Below are 24,427 nucleotides of genomic sequence, written 5' to 3'. Positions count from 1 at the left end.
TTCTGTCTGAGAGGTAGTTGATGAACCAGGCAAAGCTGTCATTTGAGAAACCAAGGCTGCTGAGTCTGCCGATAAGAATGCGTTGACTGACAGAGTCAAAAGCCTTGGCCAGGATGATGAAGACGGCTGCGCAGTATTGTCTTTTATAGATGGCAGTTATGGAATCGTTTAGGACCATGAGTGTGGCTGAGGTGCACCCATGACCAGCTCGGAAATCAGTTTGCATAGTTGAGAAGGTACAGTGGGATTTGAAATGGTCGGTGATCTGTTTATTAAATTGGCTTTTGAAGACTTTAGAAAGGCAGGTTAGGACAAATATAGGTCTGTAACAGTTTGGGTCAGGAGTGTCTCCCCCTTTGAAGAGGGGGATGAACGCGGCAGCTTTCTAATTTTTCGGGATCTCAGACAATAAAAAAGAGAGGTTGAACAGGCTAGTAATAGGGGTTGCAACAATTGCAGCAGAAACTTTTAGAAAGAGAGGGTCCAGATTGTCTAGCCTAGCTGATTTTTAGGTGTCCAGATTTTGGGTAGGCTTGGGCCAGTAGCTGTGGAGGGTACAGAGCTGTTGACCCGGTTAGGAGCAGCCAGGTGAAAACCAAGGACAGCAGTAGAAAAATGCATGTTGAAATTCTCGATTATCGTAGCTTTATCGGTGATGACAGTGTTTCCTAGCCTCTGTGCAGTGGGGAGCTGGGAGGAGGTGCTCTTATTCTCCATGGACCTTACAGTGTCCCAGAACATTTGGGAGTTTGTGCTACAGGATGTAAATTTTGGTTGGTCGGAATTATTATCTATGAGGGTGCCCGTGTTTACGGACTTTTCAGTGTCACGCAGTGTCACGCACATTTCTGTTTGAAAAAGCAAGCATTTGCTTCTTAACTGCCTGTGTATATTGGCTCCTAACTTCCCTGAAAAGTTGCATATCGCTGGGAGTCAAGTCAGTCAAGTCTGGAGTTAAGCCCTTGGTAATGTCGTGGACATTTCCTGTATTTACCAAATCATGAGAGCAAACCACACACAAGTCATAAAGTCCATCTTTAATTATATGAGCTCCATCACAACCCTGTGACTCTCAGATCATTTCGGTGTCTATAAATGAATTCTCTGAGAGTCCTTACACATTGCAACTGAGATCCTTTATAGCAAAGACACACATAGCCAGACAGCCTTGGCCATAAATTATCGTTCAGCTTTGTCTCCTGAACTATGTTCTTTTCTCAAACTCAGAACCATAAAACAAATCCTCATATCAACAGGCATATATCAAATCCACCACTCCTTGACAAGATCACAGAGACACATTGACAGGCATCCAGACATTGTGGAGCCAAGAGATACACGCTTGACCTCTCCCCTCTCTGTGGCCCAAGTAACTTAGTCCTGACACAGAGAACAGATGACTGCAACCCGGCCACAGTATTATACAAAAATAAACATTCTGATGAGAAGTAACTTACACACATATAATGAATATAAAACATCTTACCTATGTCACCAACTAATTCTGATTATTCCCCAACAGTAACCAAGGGCTATATCTGTTCTTAGTTTTAAAACATTTTCATGGGGCATGCTTATTTAAGATGGTGAGAAAAGCATTTTTAAAGAATAACCAGGCATCCTCTACTGGCGGAATGAGGTCAATATCCTTCCAGGATACCTGGTCCAGGTTGATTAGAAAGGCCTGCTCTCTGAAGTGTTTTAGGGAGCATTTGACAGTAATGGGTCCGTTTGACCGCGGACCCATTATGGACGCAGGCAATGAGGCAGTGATTGCTGAGATCCTGGTTGAAGACAGCAGAGGTGTAATTTAGAGGGCAGGTTGGTCAGGATTATATCTATGAGGGTGCCCATGTTTATGGATTTACAGTTAATTAGCCACTGCAAATGTCTTTGCTAGCAAGCATGACAGTGTCTCGAATACTGCAATACTCTCTCCAGCAATTAAAAAAAAAACGTTTTATGATGTCTCCACTTTCCAAGCATATTAGTCACCGGTCTTGGACTGGTCTTGGTCTCTAACCAAAATGTTAACAATAAATGTGCAGAGGTCAAATTAGGTGTGCAGGAATATTTTTCATACACTTCTACAATTTCAATTATTGGGTACCTACCATGGAAGATCATTTTCAGTACGTAATTGTTGAATTTGACATCTACATATATTTCAGGTTGTTGTGTATGATCAGAATTCATGTAAACATTACAGTTTTGAGAACAACTTAATAATAACATTAAAAAAGTGGTCTCTTGGCTCAACTTACCCCGGGGATGACTTAAGTTGAGCTGCTGGACGGGGTAAGCCGCCTACACATCTCTGTATTGAATTAAATATTGCCACTGCCTTGTCCATCTTTATTTCCCAAGCACAATTCAACACACACACACACATTTTTATTTCATTTGTTTTAACCCTCCCGTCGTCCTCGTATTGTGTTGAGTCCCCGCGTCCTCCGGGTCACCCTGTCCCGTCCTGGCTAAAGACCCAAGGTGCGCAAGTGTGACAGTATGCGTGTGAACAGCCATTGCAGATGTATATCTTACACCTGCAGCATACCGTGTGTGTCTTGGAGTCCTTCTTGGGTGGGCAGAGTTGACACCTCTTTCTTACTTGCCCCAGTGGCCAGGGCAACAAGCGGGGTAGCGGCCGTGCCAGCGGCGGGCTCCTCGCGCTGTTGATCACGAGCCGCCGTAGCACTCTGTAGGACTTTGACAAGTGCTGACGCTGCTTCGGTGTGGGGGAGATGCTGACTTCTTTGGATCAGCGGCTTCACAAGTGCCTTTCCCAGCTGCTCAAGGAACACCCTGCGCTTGTTCCGCTTGCGAGGCATCCAGTCAGGCTTGATCTCTTGCCATATGACAAAGGCGTTGTAGGAGGACACGTCGAGGATGTTGTGGAAGACGACCAGAGGCCAGCGGGCAGTCATCCGTCTGCAGCTGTAGGTGCCGCCACCTTGTCTAGGTTGTCCACGCCACCCTTGTTGCAGTTGTAGTCTAGGATGATGGCCGGCTTCCTGTCACGCGATTGCTAATGTCACCCTCTGTGTGCGGCGTGCTCAAAAGTAGCATGTTCTTGTTTTTCTTTGTCAGGTAGGACACTAGAGTGGTGGTGGGTGTGAAGGCAAACCTGGAGGTCAGGACCTGTCTGCCCCTGGACTCGAGCAGAGCGGGCGGGAGCTCGGCCTTGTTCTTTCTCACCGTGCCCACCATGGTGAGGTTCCTCTCGAGGAGCCGCTGGCCCAGTTCATAGGAGGTGAAGAAGTTGTCACAGGTGACGTTGCAACGTTGCGTTGTCAGATCGAGGACGACGCGCATCCCCTGGTTCTTCACGGGGCCTCCGCTGGCCGCCTTGCCGGTGTACACCGCATAGCTGGACTTGGCGTCGCAGGCCACCCACGACTTCATTCCGTATTTCGCCGGCTTGCTGGGGATGTACTGACGGAAAGGACAGCGGCCTTTTGCAAAGGGGAGAAGAGATTAGTCTCGTTACTGTCTCATTGGGGCCAACGGCCTTTTGTGTTACACACGCCGCTAGTGCTGCCACACCCGCTGGTACCGCTGCTACAGCTACTACCTCTCTATTGACATACACACACACGCACACACACACACACACACAGTACCTCTGAACGGGACCAGTTGCTCGTCCACCGTCACGTCAGGCCCCGGGCCGGCAGCCGTGCCTCCCACAGGTCCCAGATATCTCGTATGGCTGCGAGTTTGTCCGTGGCGAGTCTGGCGGGTCTCGACTGGCGGTCATCGAATCGCAGCAGCCTCGAGTACCTGTGAAAGACCTCTCGGTGTCCCACAGGCTTGCCGCGGCCTCGCCTAGGGACCTGTAGACACCCGCTAGGATCAGCAGCCCTACGTAGGCACGCAGGTCCGTGGCGTCCATGGGTCGCCAGCCGTCGCCGTATTGTCTGGCTCCGTGCAGGTTCGTCATTTTCACAATCATCCTTTCTATCGCCGGTGTCACAAACGTGTGGAAGAAGGATGGGATGTCGCGGGCCTGGGTCGCGACATAGGCTGTGGGGCCCGGAGTCTCGTCCGGCCCGGAATATCGCGAGGGCCCTGCGGTGGTGGCCGCAGTCGTAGGCCACGGGGGACCATTCGTTTTTGCCATTTTTCGACAGCAATGGCGTCTCCCTTTGGTCCGGGGATGAGGAGATGTCTTCCTCGTGTTGGTCCTCGTGCTTGTCCTCTGGGGCTTCCTCGGGCTCTTCCTTAGAAGAGGGAGGAGAAGCATCGTTGACCTCGCAGCGCTCGGGTTGTATTCCTCACCGTCTTCGTCTTCCGAATCCTCTCCCTCTTCATCCTCCTCCTGAGAATCTGAGTAGTCTTCTTGGTCCAAGCTGGACAAGATCTGTTCTAGATCCTGCCCGGCCGTAAAATGCACGGCCATGGCCGCTCGGGTCCACTGATTGGGTCCACTGAGCGGCGGGGAAGAGCGCACTTGGCACGGGTGGGGCGCCGGTCACTTTGTGTGTGTGTGTGTGTGTGAGGGTGTGTGTGCCGCTGACAATATTAGTATCCTCTCTACGGCCAGCCGTTTGGCTCTGACCCACGAGCACAGAGCACAGAGCACAGAGCGGGGAGCCACGCACAACCTCGCCACACTCGCAGACTCTCTACACTCAACGACATGTGCCTCGCCAGTGGATGGCTGGGTCGCTCTGACCCACGAGCACAGAGCGGGAGCCCTGGAAGCACAGGGCCTGGGTCGCTCTGACCCGTGAGCACAGAGCACAGAGCACAACTATAACACTCTCTATCACACAGTTGGGCATGTCTGGACCTGTGTAGTGGCTGGCTGGGTCGCTCTGATCCACGAGCACAGAGCGGAGACCTCAGAGCGGGGAGCCAGGCACAACCTCGCCACACTCGCAGACTCTATACACTCAATGGCATACGCCTCGCCAGTGGCTGGCTAGGTCGCTCTGACCCAAGTGCACAGAGCGGAGAGACACGCACAACCTCGCCGCACTCGCAGACTCTCTACACTCAACGGCATACGCCTCGCCAGTGGCTGGCTGGGTCGCTTTGACCCACGAGCACAGAGCGGGCAGCACAGAGTGGAAGCCCTGGAAACACAGGGCCTGGTTCGCTCTGACCCACGAGCACAGAGCACAACAATAGCACTTGGCTGCTCTCTAGCACACAGCGGAGTATGTCTGGACCTGCGTAGTGGCTGGCTAGGTCGCTCTGACCCACGAGCACAGAAAACAGAGTGGGAGCCCTGGAAACACAGGGCCTGGGTCGCTCTGACCCACGAGCACAGAGCTGGGAGCCCTCCACACACAGGACCTGGGTCACCCTGACCGCAGGACCACGGGAGGATTTTAAGCATATTTTAACTCCTGCTTAACACCTAACAAAAAATGTGTACTTATTTTACACTTTTAACATTGGCCCTGTTGTTACTTCATATCCCAGCAATAATGCTGAATAAACCCCAACTGATGTGTAGAACAACCTTAACATGACCTACTGTACTTTGGTTTATATACAAGCATCACCAACACATCACCATTCATTTGATTTGGTGAAAATCCATTTTTTGGACCTTGCTTACCAGTTTTATCATGTGGTTTCTTCAAAGACTCAATGAAATGATGACTTCTTCCTAAATATTTGGTCAAATTATACATTTTGTGTATGGTTTCCTAGAAACAAGGGTGGCTCAATTTACACCTTTGGCTCAATTTACCCCAATCTTCCCTAAGGTGGAAAAGTGTGAATCTCTGCTTTTGTTTGCTTTCTGCTAAATACTTTGAGTCTGACTGAGCCTGTCTGGAGTGCTAGGTGGGTGAGGTATGCACTTTTGGGACTATTCCATTGGTTGGAATTAAACTTTGTTGTAGCATACAAAAACGTATATTAACCTTACCTTCGAAATCTAGTAGCCAACTTTTTCCACACTTCTAGATTTTAATCAAATCAATCTACTGCTGACATAGCTTACTCTACAAGTGGCCCCCATGGTGGTAATAAACCCATTTCTAGTAGTGGGGATAGGTTTTTCTCTCTTTCTGTTTTTGACCGAGTTAGTATATCCTTCGTATCAGGATGTGTGAATGAAACAACTCCCTTTATTTCCTTCATACATTGAGGTGGAGCCCAGGCTGTAGTGTTACTGAGTGCTTCTGTTGAGCAGATGTGCACAGTGTGGCGCCTGTTTGATTCCTCTTTCTTTTAATGACTAAGGGGAATAAGGGAAGACTCTGGGAGGTCAGGCACAGCAGGGAAAGGTGTCCAAAAGAGTAGGGCCTCAGTCATCATCTCAGCAGGAGAGTGAGAGAGGTGAGTCGTCCAGTAGCCGTCAGTGATCCTGGCTAGCGTCTGACTGTGGACCCTGTCCCGAAGCCCCACTTCTCCTAGAACTAGCGACATATGGGTCAGCGGCCGGGCGTCCAGGACAGCATGGTCATGTTTTCCCAGACAACCTCAAAAGCGGCGTCGCGAGCCCCTGGCAAGGTCTGAAAACACGAAACAGTAAACAGCTGTTCCGCTCGGATTGTAGCTCTAGTTACTACCAGCAGACAGGGAAGCAGGAAAGGGGGAGATTTACAGCAATGCAGGGCCTGACTTGTTTTAATTGCCCACTGGTTTTTGGGGGAACTAGAAAGATGGGTCCCAATAGCTCCCATATTTCTGTGAAGTGCGTGATCTTTTTTTTGTTGGCTCTAGCTCCTTCAGCTCTGGGTCCTGTAAAGCCGATAACTGTGGGCCTGGAGGGCTCGGAAAGTGAACTTCTTTGTATACAGCAACTGTATATCAGTGTATGCCAAAGGACATTGCACATTTCACTGTCGTAACTAGTACACAATTGACATGATGCAGTGCTCATGCCAATTATGCAGTGATAGGGAATTATCGTAATTATGAGAAAAGAAATCTTTCCTCCATAGGCTACTAAAATAGCATCACATGGAGATAGTCAGATTTACCTCTCTCGTTGTAATTAACAGTTCTTTTATCTTACTCATACAATCCAATATCCGTCACATATATTGTGCTTAACATACATTGCACCCACTAAAATGTTAATATGAAGTTGCAGACACTTGGCCTGGCAGGCTCAACAGTGGTTTAAAAGTCTGTTGACAGCATGTGCTGGCTTGCTAATGCAAAGTTTGCAGAAAACTTCTCAGCAATGAAAGAGTGATTAAATTTAAGATCCCAACATCTGTATGTGCACGTTTGTGTTTAGAGCCATAAACAGGCAACTAGCAATTACAATGTTTATTGTGACTCAATTACGGTACTCTTTTATATTCCTGCTGCTGATAAAGGCCCACTCCTTAATTCGATAAACAACCGTGGCAGCCATGACACTTGGTTAGTATTAGTATACTATACTGCCACTATTGCTTCTTCTTCTTATGTTTGATCCTCATTTAGAATATCTCTCAAAGAAGAAGCTTCCTTAGTTCACCACCCTATTTTTGACATTAGCCTGAGAACATAGCTTACTGAATCAAGATGTATTATGTTGTTGTTGAGCTCGAAATAGCCCCGCCACCATGCCTTTTTTGTCAACTAATCCCTCCTGAGACTTGGACTTGTAGACCTGACAGAATTACAGTGGAATACGTCAGTAACTGTCCCAGTAAGAGCTGTTCGAGCTGGCAAGTGTCTGAGTTCAAATAAAGGAGAGAAAACCGTTTGAGTAAGCCCCAGAGGGAGCTTGGCCTTGGTTCAGGGTGCTTGCAGAGGGGGCTCGAGTGAGCAGACCTCTCTCACGCTACTTTTTTAATAAGCAAAGACCCGGGGAGGAAAGGAGCACTCCATTTTGATCTCAATAATAATCTTTTACACTGCACCTCGTTATAGAGATTTATGCAATCGCCCCAAAAATCTCTCATGATAGAATCGTATATACATTTTGAATTTTGTAGTGTTTTATGTTGTCGAACGCTATTAGACAAAATCACGAAACAAAATTGGTAGATCAATCAGAGAGGCTACCATTGGATAAATTAGGCAGAGGTGTCATATAAAAAAACATATTTGTGTAATATTGAGTATAGAGTTCAATCACAAATCTTAGTGTGACTTTGGTCCAGTATTTTTGTGGTACAACATAGCTATTTTGCTTGAGGTGTAGTTTTTCGCCTGATTCCCATTTACTGTAGGTCTATTTACAACATGGATTGCTCCTTATACATTTAGCATAGGGGCAATAAATATGAGTTTTCTACCTTTTTTCCTCAGCCAAATACATTTTGGCATTTCAATTGTACATTGATCCCGAGGGGTGTATTTGTGTTATTGGGTGGACTAACATTTGTTACCAGGATTCACAGAAAGCAGGCATGATTCATTAACATCAGTCTTTTGTTCATATACAGTATTTCTATCTTATTTTCCTAGAGTTGTTTTGTGTGTTCCATCTGCTTGTTGAGCGCTCTGGGTTACACTGAGCTGTTTTAGTGGTAGTGTTCCAGTTAAAATATAATGTTGTTATAATGACTGATACTTACTTAACTACAGTAGGCAAGTCAGTTAAGAACAAATTCTTATTTACAATGACGGCCTAGCCCAGCCCAATGGCGCTGGGCCAATTGTGCTCCATGTGGGACTCCCAATCACGGTCGGTTGTGATACAGCCTGAAATCGAACCAGGGTCTGTAGTGATGACTCTAGCTCTGAGATGCAGTGCCTTAGACCGCTGTACCACTCAGGAGCCCATATGTTGGAGATGGATCGATGGATTCATACAAATATAATTTCCAGAAATGTCAGTTCAGCTTTCATGTGTGTTTCTTATGGTTTCCTTTTTACTGATGTGATTACTCTTGGGGACATTAACTGCAGATAGATGGGGGAGAGTTGGTCCATCCCTTGCCACTAGTCTGGATACTTTTTCTGGATTTAATGCCTGTAGTGATTGTACATGAATACTGACACTAGAGGTCAGGTCTTGCCTAAAACAGCAGATAATCAGTGCCTCTTCATGAAACACATCTGTGTTTGACTTTGTCCATGTGTGAGAGCAAGGCGAAATGGTTAAGAACCGTAGGAATTAATTACAGTGGATACGAAAAGTATTCCGACTCTGTGACTTTTTCAACATTTTGTTACACCCTTTTTCTAAAATGGATGATTTGTTTTTATTGATCAATCTACACACGATACGAAATAATGACAAAACAAAAACAGGTGTATAGAAAATAAAAAACAGAATTTTTCACTTAAAATGTACTTATTTACATACGTATTCAGACCCTTTGCTGTGAGACTTGAAATTGATTTCATCCTTGAGATGTTTCAAACATTTGATTGGAGTCCACCTGTGGTAAATTCAATTGATTGGACATGACTTGGAAGGGCACACCTGTCCATATAAGGTCCCACAGTTGACAGTGCATGTCAGAGCAGAAACCAAGGCATGAGGCCTAATAAATTATCCGTAGAGCTCCGAGACAGGATTGTGTCGAGGCACAGATCTGGGGAAGGGTACCAAAAAATGTCTACAGCACTGAAGGTCCCCCATCATTCTTAAATGGTAGAAGTTTGTAACCACCAAGACCCTTCCCAGAGCTGGCCACCCGGCCAAACTGAGCAATCGGGGGAAAAGGGCCTTGGTCACTCTCACAGAGCTCCAGAGTTCCTCTGAGGAGTAGGGATAGCCTTCCAGAAGGACAACCATCTCTGCAGCACTCCACCAATCTGGCCTTTATGGTAGAGTGGACATACGGAAGTCACTACTCAGTACATGACATCCCTCTTGGAGTTTGCCAAAAGGCACCTGTAGACTTTCAGACCATGAGAAACAAGAAACCAGATCATCTTGATTCTCCTGGTCTGAGAACTCCAAGCAGGCTGTCATGAGCCCCCCTCAGAAGATCCCACACATAAAGAAGCTGGATGTGGAGGTCCTGGGATGGCATAGTTTCACGGTCTGTGGTCTGTGGTTGTGAAGCTGGTTGGATGTACTGACGAATTCTCTTAAACAACATTTAAAGCGGATTAAGGTAAAGAAATTAACATTCAATTATCTGGCAACATCTCTGTTTTAAGAAAAAAGATTCTCTAGTCTGATGAAACCGAGATTAAACTCTTTGGGCTGAATGCCAAACGGCATGTCTGGAAGAAACCGGGCACCATCCCTATGGTGGAGCATGGTGGTGGCAACATCATGATTTGGGGATATTTTTTAGCGGACTGGGAGGCTAGGACTGAGAAGATGAACAAAGCAAATTACAGAGAGATCCTTGATGAACACCTGCTCCAGAGCGCTCAGGACTGCAGACTGGAGCGAAGGTTCACCTTCCAACAGGACAACGACCCTAAGCAAACAGCCAAAACAATGCAGGAGTGGCTTCTGAACAAGTCTCTGAATGTCCTTGAGTGGCCCAGGTAGAGCCCAGCTACATCTCTGGAAAGACCTGAAAATAGCTGTGCAGCAACGCTCCCCCTCCAACCTGACACTCGCCAAAAACATGAGTGCCAAGCTTGTAGCATCATACCCAAGAAGACTTAATCGCTATAATCGCTTACAAAGGTGCTACAACAAAGAAGAGAGTAAAGGGTCTGAATACTTATGTAAATGTGATATTTAAATCCTTTTTTTTAAATTGCGAAAATGTCCAATACATTTTAGAATAAGGCTGTGACGTAGATTGATGATGGAAAAAAAACAACCCATTTAATACATTTTAGAATAAGGCTGTAACGTAACCAAATGTTGAAAAAGTCAAGGGATCTGAATACTTTCCGAATGCACTATCCAATGTAGAAAACAAACATGTTTTTGCATTTTTATAAAGAAAAGTTTAATTTTGTGGCAAAAGATACACCCACACAGGAGCACAAAATGTGTTGCAACGGCATCATTTCGGGGTGTTTTATGAACCAGAAAAAGATGTCTTAAACCTCTCTCTAACAACCAAAATATATCTTTCCCTGTTGTCTTGATCTCATTGTGAAAAAGATGTCTTTCCCTGGTTGTAGCAGAGACCAGTTGGTTGGAATCTGGTCATATGATGTCTTCTCAACTAGAAAACCCTTTTACAACCAGAAAAATACGTTTTGTGCCAAATTGTGTCTGCTGTGTATTTATTGCTGCATAAGAGGGAGCATGTGTTTAAATATCCAATAATTATGGTATTGGAGTTAAATTAAATAAGGTCCTGTGCCTGTGTGCACAAAATAAGGCATATCTGCGAAGAGAAAGATTTTAGGTTTATGTCTGTAACAGTTAGAATTAGAAGTGATATGTTTTACTCGCTGCAAGTAGGTCTACTGTGGGACTGACCATTTCCATGTTTGCCATAAATATAAAAAACATTTAAACCCCTTTACCGTTTTGCCTACGTACAGGGATAGAATGATAAAATAAGGAACATTTCTATCAAGGCGGTGTGTTTGTGTCTGGGAATAGGCCTGATGGTTGTCATTATCTATGTTTAAAACGTACATTCTATGGACCTGTTTCGATGTGTGTGTTTTCAAATGCTTCTGTGAATGCCTTATATGCATATATTGCCGGTTTGAGAATTGAATTGAACTTTAGTCTGGTCTCTGAATGTCAGTGCTTATATACAGGTTTAGTTTATGTCCCTGCACATCTGTTTTTAGGTAGGATGAAGAATGTAAATTCACTGGGTTAGGTCTCATTGTGTGAACGGGATATTAATTAAGGCCAGAGGATGGATCTTTGGCCGTTGTAGCAGCAGTCCCTATGTGTACACTCTACCCACAATGTAATTCTTCCATGGGTCTGGAATGAAATTGTGGCTTTGGTTTGGATTATGGTTGAGCTGTGTTTTATGTGCGTGCGGCCAGCCCCGGTCCACACATGAGGGAATGAGCCCTGCTTAACAGGGTATCCAGTTTTAGGATCAAGGAGACGGGTTCTTGCCCTCTCCTCATGTTTTTAACTCTTTGCCCGTAGCTGTGTGTATTATTGACTAGTGACGTTTGAGGATGAGGAGGCATTAAACTGGTTTCACAGATGTGGGAGAACTCAGAAGGACCCCCTCAAAGGAAATTGTTTCTGTAGCTTTGTTGGTCTGGTGCTCTGCCTCTGCAACAGTTAACAATACGATGTGAAAGTGATGACCCTTTCTGCTTTACTTCCGCATCCACACCCATACAGTTTTGAATGTGCTTCAAGATTATATCTCGTCAAATCATCATTTGAGTTTAGATTTGCACCTTACACCAGATAATTAATGCAGAACATTCCCATATGTTGTTATATTGTAAGTGGCAAGCTGTGGCACACAAATTGTCCTGGACAAACCTTGTATGTACAGTAAATTGCAGTTATTTTCTATTAATTTCAATATGTTTCATGACTATAGGGCCATTCAAAGTAATTTAAGTCTTACATGTAGAAGTTTTTCATGTCGTTAGCGTCCTGAAAAAAAGTTTAAACGATTGTGCCTCTGTGGTTTCTTCTCAGACTGTTTCTGGGTCACTCAAAGACGACCTGGACCCAAAGCGAGCAGGATGATCTTCCCAAGCCATGTGGCCTTCTTGGCCCAGCTCGGCTCCAAACCTCCATACCTTATTGGTTAGTGCTATCAGGGATCCTCCCTACCCTAACCTTAACCCATATCCTTACCCTAACCTTAACCCTTACCTTAATCATTTAAAATTTACGTAAAAGTTGGGACGTCATAAGGATCCCAGATAGCAAGGACCATACATTATTGTTTAGATACTGTTACCATATCTAGTCACAGCTGCCAAAGTATTCGGTGCCGAATGACCAGACAACCAGACTTACTTAAAGGGATTGTTCACTTTTTTGAAGTTCCAGCTTTTGACTTACATAGGGCTGTTGATGTTTCATCCAAATTGTTTTTAGGTTTGCTAGCTAGTTACTTAGTGGTTCTTCCTTTAAAAGTTACCTCATACAGCAGCACAGCTTGCGGGATGCTGCGGAATGGTATGGCACGCTGGAGTGCACGACATCACTGTATTTACTGTCGGCCATTGTTGACATTAATGTTAGTTCGACCACCAGAGGGCATCTTTGAGAAGCTAAGTTATTGAAATTACATGGAGCTGTAAAAAGGAAAGGGAGGGATACGTGGTCAGTTGTACAACGGAATGCATTCAACTGAAATGTTTCATCCGCATTTATCCCAAGCCCTCTGAATCAGAGAGGTGCAGGGGGCTGCCATAATCTACATCCATGTCGGCCTAAGAATCTGTTTACTGTAGCTGTTTTAGTGTAATTTACTTACTGGCAGAAAGGCCTACTTCAATATACAGTATATCAATCAATCATTCATTCATTTGTGCATGTTATCACACAGCATACAAGTCATCCATGTCTTTAAATACAGTCAAGCATTTTGATTATAAAACAAAATCACAAAGGGAGCATTGAATAATTAAACAATTAATAAACTGCAACATGTCGGCTAAAGCCATTGAATTCACAAATACATTTGACTGTTTTTAAAATTGTCTGTACTAAAGACTTTAAAACAGACTATATGGGATTGATTATAATATGTTTGTAAATCATTATTATATTTGTTGTGCTGCCTATACTGTTATAAATTTAGCTTAATTTAACTGATTTATTTTATGGTATTTCTATTCCAAGAAAAACACAAATGCATTTTACAGTAGCCTATGTAGGCCTCATGGTTTCCGTTAGTAAAATATGGCACTGTACAATGTTGGAGTAGGCCGAGGCTACTAAGCGACTGCGAGTGAAGAGCAAAATAATCCTAACATTATCACAACCTAATTGTAGGTGTTACGGATTTAGGTATCCTGTGAGTGTATCCTGTGTGTGTTTTTCTTTTCTATCCTTCTCCCCTCACAGGTGGAATCATTCCCCAATCAGTCGCTATTCAGAAGACACCTGCTGCTTTGCTCTTACCCTATCACACCCATTCCCTTGGTTTAAAAACCCAATCAGTTGTTTTCTCTGGAGCTCGATCTCTCTCTCTCACTATATCTCTCGGATTGAGCTCTCTTTTTGGTGTTTGTTCATAACTGTCACATTTGTCTGGAATCCTGTGAGTATTGTTTTGGTTATGGTGTTTGACTGTTTGTTTGATGGTGGGAAAAGGGGGTACCAAGACAAGTTGCCCATGGGCATACATTACCCGTAGGAATACTTTGTCTAAATACCCTAGTTAGAACTGGGTGAACCACCCTCTGTATTTTTGGTTAGTTAGTTAGCTGTATTGAAGTAAGCTAGTCTAGTTTAGGTGTGTTTTTGGATATTTGTTTCTTTCCTTAGGTCCAGCTCAGCCCCTTTTCCTGCCCCCCTTTGCCTTGTGTTTAGAAATAAATCATGAGTGTTTGACGGTAATTTAATTGTCTGTGGTTTTTCGTTCCCACTGTTACTTTTTCACTAATATACTTTGCATGAGTTATGTTACGGGTCTCGTTACCATCCCCCCTAGACTGCCGGGCCAAAGGGATTTGTAACAGTAGGCTAACCAATACCCAACCTGAGATTCAATGAAAATAAAAATCTGATTGATTTATCTTGACCAGTCCCCATGCTTGTCTCACAGCAGTGCAAAGCGGTGCTGAAATAGTTGACCACATGTGGGTGGGCAATTGCTTAAAAACTTATTATAACAATTGGATGACTTTGGGTGTTTCAGGAAGCAAAAATGTGCCTTCAATTGCATTAGCCTACTTTATTCCAATATTTCTGTCATTCAGTGATATTTATTCCCACAGTAATTTGTTATTGATCCATCCAGATGTGGTTAGACAACTGCATGTTTGTTGGCTATGCAAAGAGATTGGTGAACTGACATGCCTCGCAATACCCTAAACTCGGCAAGAGTCTATTGTCCTGCTGATAGCCCATCAAGGGCGGATGGCTTATTTGATATTCCAATTCATTGGAAAGGCTGCTAAACCATTTACACTTGGCCGACAGCATTGTTCAGTATTTACAGAGCACTTTCACTCCATTCTCTGCCTGACTCTCAATGCAACCAGATTATTCTTTCTATTGTTGTTATCTGTTCGGTAACAATCCACAAGATAAAGTAATACATAAACGTTTATTTGTCACGTGCGCCGACTACAACAACCTTACAGTGAAATGCTTACCAGATAATCTTGATTCTCATGGTCTGAGAACTCCAAGCAGGCTGTCATGAGCCCCCTCAGAAAATCCCGCAGGTAAAGAAGCTGGATATGGAGGTTCTGGGATGGCGTAGTTATATATGGTCTGTGGTTGTGAAGCTGGTTGGATGTACTGACGAATTCTCTTAAACAACATTTAAAGCGGATTAAGGTAAGGAAATTAACATTCAATTCTCTGGCAATATCTCTGTTAAGAAACAAGATTCTCTAGTCTGATGAAACCGAGATTAAACTCTTTGGGCTGAATGCCAAATGGCATGTCTGGAGGAAACCTGGCACCATCCCTATGGTGGCAGCATCATGATTTGGGGATATTTTTTTAGCGGACTGGGAGGCTAGTCAGGATTGAGGGAAAGATGAACAGAGCAAAGTACAGAGCTCCTTATTTCATTTGAGCCAAGGAATTGTGTTGTGACAAGGTAGGGGTGGTATACAGAAGATAGCCCTATTTGGTAAATTGTTATTGCAAGAACGGCTCAAATAAGCAAAGAGAATGACAGTCTATCATTACTTTAAGACGTGAAGGTCAGTCAATTCAGAATATTTCAAGAACTTTTCATGTGCAGTCGCAAAAACCATCAAGCGCTATGATGAAACTAACTCTCATAAGGAACACCACAGGAAAGTAAGCCCCAGAATTCTCTCTGCTTCAGAGCATACGTTCATTAGAGTTACCAGCCTGATTTGGACCACAAAGTGAAGGAAAAGCAACCAACAAGTGCTCAGCATATGTGGAAACACCTTCAAGACTGTTGGAAATGCATTCCAGGTGAAGCTGGTTGAGAGAATGCCAAGAGTATATCAAGTTGTCATCAAGACAAAGGGTGGCTACTTTGAAGAATCTCAAATATAAAACACTTTTTTTGGTTACTACATGATTTCAAATGTGTTTTTTCAAAGTGTTGATATCTTCACTATTATTCTATAATAGTAAAAAGAAAGAAACCCTTGAATGAGAAGGTGTGTCCAAACTTTTGACTGGTACTGTATGTACAGTATAGATCGGAGTAGGCTTAGGCTATGAAATTTTGGAAATGTAATTTACTTTAGGAGAAGCTTAGCTTATGGATGTGCCACCTATCGTTTACAGTATATTTTGTCCTTTGCACAGTGGAATTGGGCGACGTCAACCTTTTTCCTATCACCCCCCCCCCCCTCCCTATTCACCAACTGCTTAAATGATGATTGGGCTATAGAGCGTAATCAAGTGCTACAACTGGTCGATTTGCGATTAAAGATAATGTTGAAGGCCTGGGCAGGGGCTATAAGTGCAGACACATATTTTCAAATATTCCTTTCAGGTGGAGGAACAGGTGTTTGTGTATATGTGTGACTCTACACAGCAGTGACAATCTGATGATGTAAATGTAATGTAATGACTTAAATGTTGAGAAACGGTCATAATGTAGTGAGTTAGGGTATACATCACGGTGTGGATAGAAGCAGTCTACCGTCATCAGAACTGGATAATTATTGATTCATTTGCCTCAAAGTAATAGAACAAACAATTTATTTACTATCATGAAGCTGTGATTGAGAATAGCCAATGCTTAGGCTATAGACTTTTTGTTATTTTTGAAAGCGACTACTTTAAGACAACAACTAGTGATGGGAAACCAAGGCTTTCAAAAGGCTTTGGCGATTTCACCAAATTGTTCCGAAAAAATGTTCGTTGCTCTGAGCTTCAGAGGTAAGTCTTTGGTTTCAGTAGCCTATATTTATTTGGAATACCAGGTGCGCATCTGACATCATGCTTCCCTTTTTGCCTTCAAGTTGAATATTTTTCAAAAACTGAATCTATGGCATTATTTAGGATGCTTAAAGACAGAAGCCTATGCTAAATAAAATACATTATTTGAACAACAGTGCTGAAAGTGTGGTTTCACATAAAACATGTTTCTTAATAGTGTGTCTTCAACGGGATTCAACTACATACCCTCACGTCCCAGAATGTGTTTTCATAGTTCTTTACTCTACTTAATACCGGTCAGCTGAAACCTTTAGTACAAAATACTAACTAAATTTGCAAGTATAGTGTCCAGTAGATGGTGCTGTTTGAAAGCAGCTTGGACTCGAAGAAAGCACCGGAACAATGGCGAAATCATTGGGATCTCACATATTGCAACAGACATTTTTAAAAAGCATGTGATCAAACAAAGCTTTGATCATCCTTGATGACATACTTCTGATCAAGTGATACACGCTTCGGCACACTGCTTCGAAGTTAGCTGCTTAGAGATTACGACATATGCCTCGGAGCTCTAGTATCAAACGTAACATCACTACTGAAAACCACACAACACACCCTAGATGTGTTATATCATTGACCAATCACATTACGGATCCAAAGTCTTCTTGTGTCTATGCCACGGCCCCACACCCTGGCCCTCAACTGACAGCCTGGAGTGAGCCTCAGCTGGAGGAATACCAAACAAGAAATGAGACATTTTCTCTATCTGGATGAGGTGACCATTTGAGGCTAATGCTGAGTGGACACGGCAACATTTTAGCCCTGATTTATAAAACATATAATGGAAAATATAAAAATATAAGTCTAGTTAGGCAAATCTTTACTATTATCATATTTCCCAGCATGCTCTACTGCAGGTATGTGTGTGTGTATGTGTATATATATACTTTATATATATATCTATATATATATCTCTATCGGTCTCTATCTTATGCTACAGAAAGATAAATAACAAACTCAGCAAAAAGTCCAGATGACATCACATATCTTAATTGTAAATGGTTTAAACACTGTTTCCCATGCTTGTGCAAAGAACCATAAACAATTAATGAACATGCACCTGTGGAAGGTCACAGTTATGAAAACTTTGGACACTATAGAGGCCTTTCACCTGACTCTGAAAAACACCAAAAGAAAGATGCCCAGGGTCCTGCTCATCTGCGTGAACGTGCCTTAGGCATGCTGCCAGCAGGTATGAGAACTGCGGATGTGGCCAGGGCAATAAATTGCAATATTTGTACTGTGAGACGCCTAAGACGGTGCTACAGGGAGACAGGACGGACAGCTGATCGTCCTCGCAGTGGCAAACCACATGTAACAACAACTGCACAGGATCAGTACCTCCGAATATCACACCTGCGAGACTGGTACAGGATGGCAACAACTGCCCGAGTTACACCAGGAACGCACAATCTCTCCATCAGTGCTGAGGGCTTGTAGGCCTGTTGTAAGGCAGGTCCTCACCAGACCTCGCCGGCAACAACGTCGCCTATGGGCACAAACCCACCGTCGCTGGACAAGATGGGACTGGCAAAAGTGCTCTCACTGACGAGTCACGATTTTGGCTCACCAGGGGTGATGGTCGGATTCACATTTTTTCCGTTGAAGGAATGAGCATTACACCATTACACCGAGGCCTGAACTCTGGAGCGGGATCGATTTGGAGGTGGAGGGTCCGTCATGGTCTGGGGCGGTGTGTCATTTCATCATCGGACTGAGCTTGTTGTCATTGCAGGAAATCTTAACGCTGTGCGATATAGGGAAGACATCCTCCTCCCTCATGTGGTACCCTTCCTGCAGGCTCATCCTGACATGACCCTCCAGCATGACAATGCCACCAGCCATACTGCTTGTTCTGTGTGTGATTTCCTGCAAGACAGAAATGTCAGTGTTCTGCCATGGCCAGCGACGAGCCTGGATCTCAATCCCATTGAGCACGTCTTGGACCTGTTGGATCGGAGTGTAAGGTCTAGGGCCATTCCCCCCAGAAATGTCCAGGTGCCAAGGAGGAAGAGTGGGGTAACATCTCACAGCAAGAACTGGGAATCTGGTGCAGTCCATGAGGAGGAGATGCACTGTAGTACTTAATGCACCTGGTGGCCACACCAGATACTGACTGTTACTTTTGATTTTTTTACCTCCCCTTTGTTCAGGGACACATTATTCCATTTATGTTAGTCACATGTCTGTGGAACTTGTTCAGATTATGTCTCAGTTGTTGAATCTTGTTAAGTTTGCTGAAAATAATCGCAGTTGACAGTGAGAGGACATTTATATTTTTGCTGAGTTTACATTTATCTAAACTATTCCAATCAGTTACTTACATTTTTTTGTACCCATTACTGAAATGGTTGTTCTAGTTTTATTGGGTTAGATAGTCTCTCAATGTTACTTAACTGCATGGTTAACAGAGCCATATCATCGTGTGACTCCTAATTTACTTCAATATGATGATTATTATATCAATATTTGCACATAAAGGTGTTTCCATCTCGCATAATTAATTTTACCAAATTAATCTCACAATGTACCAAAAAGATCTCACAATGTTGAACTGACGTGAGTAACTACAGGCCCATTAGTATACTACCTGTGGTGTCAAAGGTTGTTGAAAAGTGTATAGCAGAACAACTGATTGCCCACCTCAACAACAGCCCCTTCACATTACACTCCATGCAGTTTGGCTTCAGAGCGAAACACTCCACAGAAACGGCCAACTGCTTTCTTCTGGAAAATGTGAAGTCCAAGATGGACAAAGGGGGTGCTGTTGGGGCTGTGTTTCTGGACCTAAGGAAGGCTTTTGATACTGTTAACCATGAGATTCTCATCACAAAAATCTGCTAAATGGCATATATATATATATATATATATCACAAAATTGTCCAAGTTCAATTTTTCCCCTGATGCCTTGAGATGGATGAAATCATACCTTGAAGGCAGAACTCAGTGTGTCAGAGTGAGCAATGAGCTGTCGCCCACTCGTAGCTATGTAAAAATAAAAAATAAAATAAACTAACAAATTCTGTCAGCGTTAATAAAATTGTACCAAAAATCGTTTCCTTCAATCAGGATTTCGGAAAGTTAATGGAATTATGAAACCCTACAGTTTAAGGCTAAAAATAGGCCTCAAAATAATCATAAAGAGATTCATTTTAATGATAACATTTGCCTGGTGATAGCCACAGGACTGAAAATGTACAAATTCAATAACCATATCTCTGTCACTAACAAATACAGGCTTGGTAGTAACTTTACAATGCACTCAAAGACATGGCACACTAGGAAATTATATTGGAGGCATGGCTTATTGGGGACGTGGCTTTCAGTTAGTTATTTTTGGCCACCTGTGAGTGGAAGTGTTGTACTAGTTTAACTGGTCTATGGTAGAGGTAATTTCTTTTTTAGTAAATGGCTACCATATCTAACAACAGTCTGTTCTCTTGTATCTCGGGTACAACATTGGTTGGGTTGGTTTCCCTGGACTGAATATCTGACAAGTTTGAAATCTTTCAAGAGGGATATTTTGCATGTACAGTATTTGTTTCATATGACACAACGTAGGACTTTGGCTCATGTCGATTGTTGGTTCTCTGTCATTATCAGTCCCCCGGCTACCTTATGTTTTTAGGCTATTCAAACAACTTTTGGAGATGGATCTCTGTTAGATTCATTGTTTGATCGGGAGAAAACTATGCATAAAACGATGAATACGTAGCCTATAACCCAAAGTCATTTTCATAGCCTATCGAATGGGGAGAGATGGGAATATAGGCTACTTTTTTTTAAATAGCTAGACACAAAATAGGTAAGGAGTGTCCGTTATTAAACAAATTTAATAGGTTTAGGCTACAGCCTAAGTCCCATGCATCCGGCAGACAGAGAAATAAAAAAATATAAATAAATCATAGGTTTGAATAAAATTATTCACAGCTGTAATGGCAGACAGATGTGCTTCCACCAAGTATTAACTCTGGGGTGTGAAAACATTCACGATAAATACATCTTTACTTTTTATGAATTTTGAACATTTTCTATCATTTTCTTTCACTTTGAAAATGTGGAGTAAGTTGTGTAGAGACTAAGGGAAAATATCCAGTTTAATCCATTGTTTTGATTCAATTTTAAGGCAACAACATGTGAAGACGGTGTAGTGTGTCTCCTTGTTCGGGTGACGTCACCGGCTTTCTCAGCATCGCTGCTCCATTTTTCACGTATCCATTAGTTTTGTCTTGTTCCCTGCACACCTGCTTTTCATCCCCAATCAATCGACATGTATTTATTCCTCTGTTCCTGTAATGGTTTTCTAGGTGTGAAGGAGAGTCGGTCCAAAATGCAGCGTGTAGATTGCGATCCATGTTTAATGAACAAACGTAACACGAATCTAAATACAAAAACTACAAAACAATAAACGTAATGAAAACCGAAACAGCCTAATACTGGTGCACATACACACAGACCAAGGAAGAAAGACACTAAGGACAATCACCCACGAAACAACCAAAGAATATGGCTGCCTAAATATGGTTCCCAATCAGAGACAACGATAAACACCTGCCTCTGATTGAGAACCACTTCAGACAGCCATAGACCTAACTAGATCACCTAACTAAGCTACAATCCCAATACATACACACCACATACAAAAACCCATGCCACACCCTGGCCTGACCAAATAAATGAAGATGAACACAAAATACTTTGACCAGGGCGTGACAGTTCCCCATCATGTCTTTGTGTAAGATTGTTTGTGTTACGTGTTTGTTGTTGACGTGCCAGACTGGTTTGGTTTTTCCGTGGTATTTCACGAACATGTTTACTGTTATAAAATTATTGTGACTGTTTTGCGCATTTTGCACTTTTGCCTCAAAAAAGTGTGCGCTTGTTCACAAATTTCTGCTCTCCTGCACCTGACTTTGCTACCAGTACGCACACACCTGACATAGGGCTAGATTTCGGGGTAGACTTTCACCAGTGATTTACAGAGAAGTCAGGATCACAAACACCAGATAATATGGTATCCACTGTCTTTTTCATTAAACTATTCCCATGTTTTCAGAATTTTTTTCTGAAATCAAGGGAATAGTGTTCAAATTTGTCAAAGTGTGCAAAGTAAGTAGCATGACCACCCACACACACATTGACATCCTCCCAGAGTTTATCAAACAGTTTTTACAGCTTACATCTTTCCGAACAACATTTGCTACTAGTGTTAGCAGTATTTACAAGTATTATTGTATCACTGAACGGTCACCCAGAGTCCTTCCCTATGGACTTTGTATTCACAGGTGCTGGGCCTGAATCATCTGTAGGAGGAGCCCAAGGACAAGAGAAACACACTCAGAGTGCAACACCTGCAAGAGCTGCTTCACATCTTATCCCAGAGGTGATGCCTTGTCCTTCACAGTAAGCATAGTCAAAAAATGTCTGAGTCATGGCAAACATACCACAAATGTAGCTGGCTTGCCTCATCCATATTCATGTATTCTTCGGTAAGTCTGCAAGTCCTCAGTTTGTCCAGAGAGGCTGTAACGGACGTGGCATACGGAAAGGTAACAGGACATGGAGACCACGCACACAGAGGTTTTCATCTGCCCTCCCTTCCCAGTCGCTTGGTGATGAAAAACCCTAGTTTGACCCCGGGCCCAGTCGAATGTATGCTCTCGAATGGGTCAAGGGGCGTGATGGGATCAGAGGCGTTCGGCAAAGTGGATGCTATCAAACACTACTTGAGGAGGGTGGCTAGTTACGTGACTGTCTGAACAGTATGTGAAATAGATGCAGCCTATCGTAGCGTCCCACATGGGACATCCTCCTTGCCAGCTGGAATGAAATCATGTCACGCATAGCAGTTGTCAGCTGCTAGGCCTTATTGGGCAGCAGTGCATTGGTTTGGGGAGCATATCTTTCTTTGTCTGCACAAAACACAGATTGTTCATCCACTGCGTTTGGCAGTGGATGAAGGGGCTCTGAGAGTGTCTTCATCCCAACATCCATATGTGTATACCTGTGCATCTGTGTTTGTGCACACATGCTTTTGTGTGTGTCTGTGTGTGTGTGTTAGTGAGGGAAAGTCTGCTCTATGTTGTGGGTAAAGACCAAGAGAGAGTCTCTATCTTTTGCTATCTTCGGATATTCTGTGCTTGGGGCCAAGGCAGCAGGCTGAGCTCAGGGCCTACATATGAGCACATATGTCTCACATTTTTGCAGCAGTTGTTGTGTCTCTGGATCAGCTCCAGCTGTGGCCTCCATATCCTTGAAAGCTTCACTTTGTGGCCCCTTCAAACTACAACCCTCCTTTATTCTTCCTTTTCCAATCCCAGGTTCTTGGAAGGGCCGATGGACGTGTGACTGAGGAGGTACAAAGGAACATGCGTGCCCTGCGGCCCCATCAACAGCATTGAGCAAGTGTTCTCCGAACCATAGATCAGTCAGTGGCTTGGCTCACACGGCCTGAGTCAGTTTGATCTGAGACTCATCCCCTCTTTAGTATTGAACGTTAATCAAAGCAGTTAAGTCAAACTAAGAATAGATTCTTCTTGCTGTGCTCTACAGCAGGTAGGGTGTATTTTAGTTCATCCCCGTAATATCCATGGGTTGTGGGTTCTAAACACTTGGATTGATGTACACAAAAAGCTATTGATTGGAAAAGTGATGACATTCCATCTATTATCTCAGATTTAGATTTGGTAGGTGTCAGAAGGAGTGAACATTAACAGGCACTAGCTTGCTGCCTGCTATTATGAGAGATCTTCAAAATGGTTGTATTTCAAATAGTCGTTTCGATGTCTCACATATGGGATAGGACTCAAGTAACACTGGCTCTAAGTATCCAATCACACAGCATCTGTTGGAGACGGACAGGTCAAGCAGCTTGGGGCTCCCGGGTGGTGCAGTGGTCTAAGATACAGCATTTCAGTGCAAAAGGGTCACTGCAGTACCTGGTTCAAATCCAGGCTGCATTGCATCTGGCTATGATTGGGAGTCCCATAGGGTAGTGTGCAGTTGGCCCGGTGTTGTCTGGGTTTGGCTGGGGTAGGCTGTCATTGTAAATAAAAAATTTGCTTAACTGACTTGCCTAGTTAAAAACATAAGTGGCAAATGAATTGAGCCCCTCTCCTCCATAAAAGGAGCCACTGGCCTGCCAACTGGTCATTCTCACCTCTCTTCCTTGTAGAATAGACAACCCTCACTGAAGCACTCAGCACAAATAGATACATTTCTTGCTACTGAACTGTTTTCAGGTGAACGGAGAGGTTAACGCTGCTGGACGTAGGTCTTCGGCTCTTGTCGATAGTGTTGAGTACTGACTGAAAGCAAAGGTTTGTTTCAAGTATAATTTATTTTCTACTCCTCAGTCTCCGGTCACACGGCTAGCTACTAAAACGTAGTTAGCTAAAGCCTTGCGGTATGGGCTAACTAGGGTAGCCCAGACCGCAAGGCTTTAGCTAAATTGGCTAGCTAGCTGTAAAGCAAGCTGACCACACCAACCGAGGGAACAGCCCTAAGCGGCAGAGGAGGATAGTGTGCAAATCCTTCCTTGCCCGTACCCTCTCTCTCTGGTTTAACGTAATCCGTCCCTCCCCCTCTCCG

General features: G+C 43.6%; 1 pseudogene; it reads right to left on the bottom strand.

The window, feature by feature from the left end:
- Positions 1–2,540: 2,540 nt before the first annotated feature.
- On the bottom strand, positions 2,541–4,402 carry LOC123990390 (annotated as a pseudogene).
- Positions 4,403–24,427: the final 20,025 nt, after the last annotated feature.

Source organism: Oncorhynchus gorbuscha, linkage group LG12, assembly GCF_021184085.1.
Source record: "Oncorhynchus gorbuscha isolate QuinsamMale2020 ecotype Even-year linkage group LG12, OgorEven_v1.0, whole genome shotgun sequence".
Classification (NCBI taxonomy): Eukaryota; Metazoa; Chordata; class Actinopteri; order Salmoniformes; family Salmonidae; genus Oncorhynchus; species Oncorhynchus gorbuscha.
Note: the sequence above shows the minus strand (reverse complement) of the source record. Positions and strands in the feature narration are given on the sequence as shown.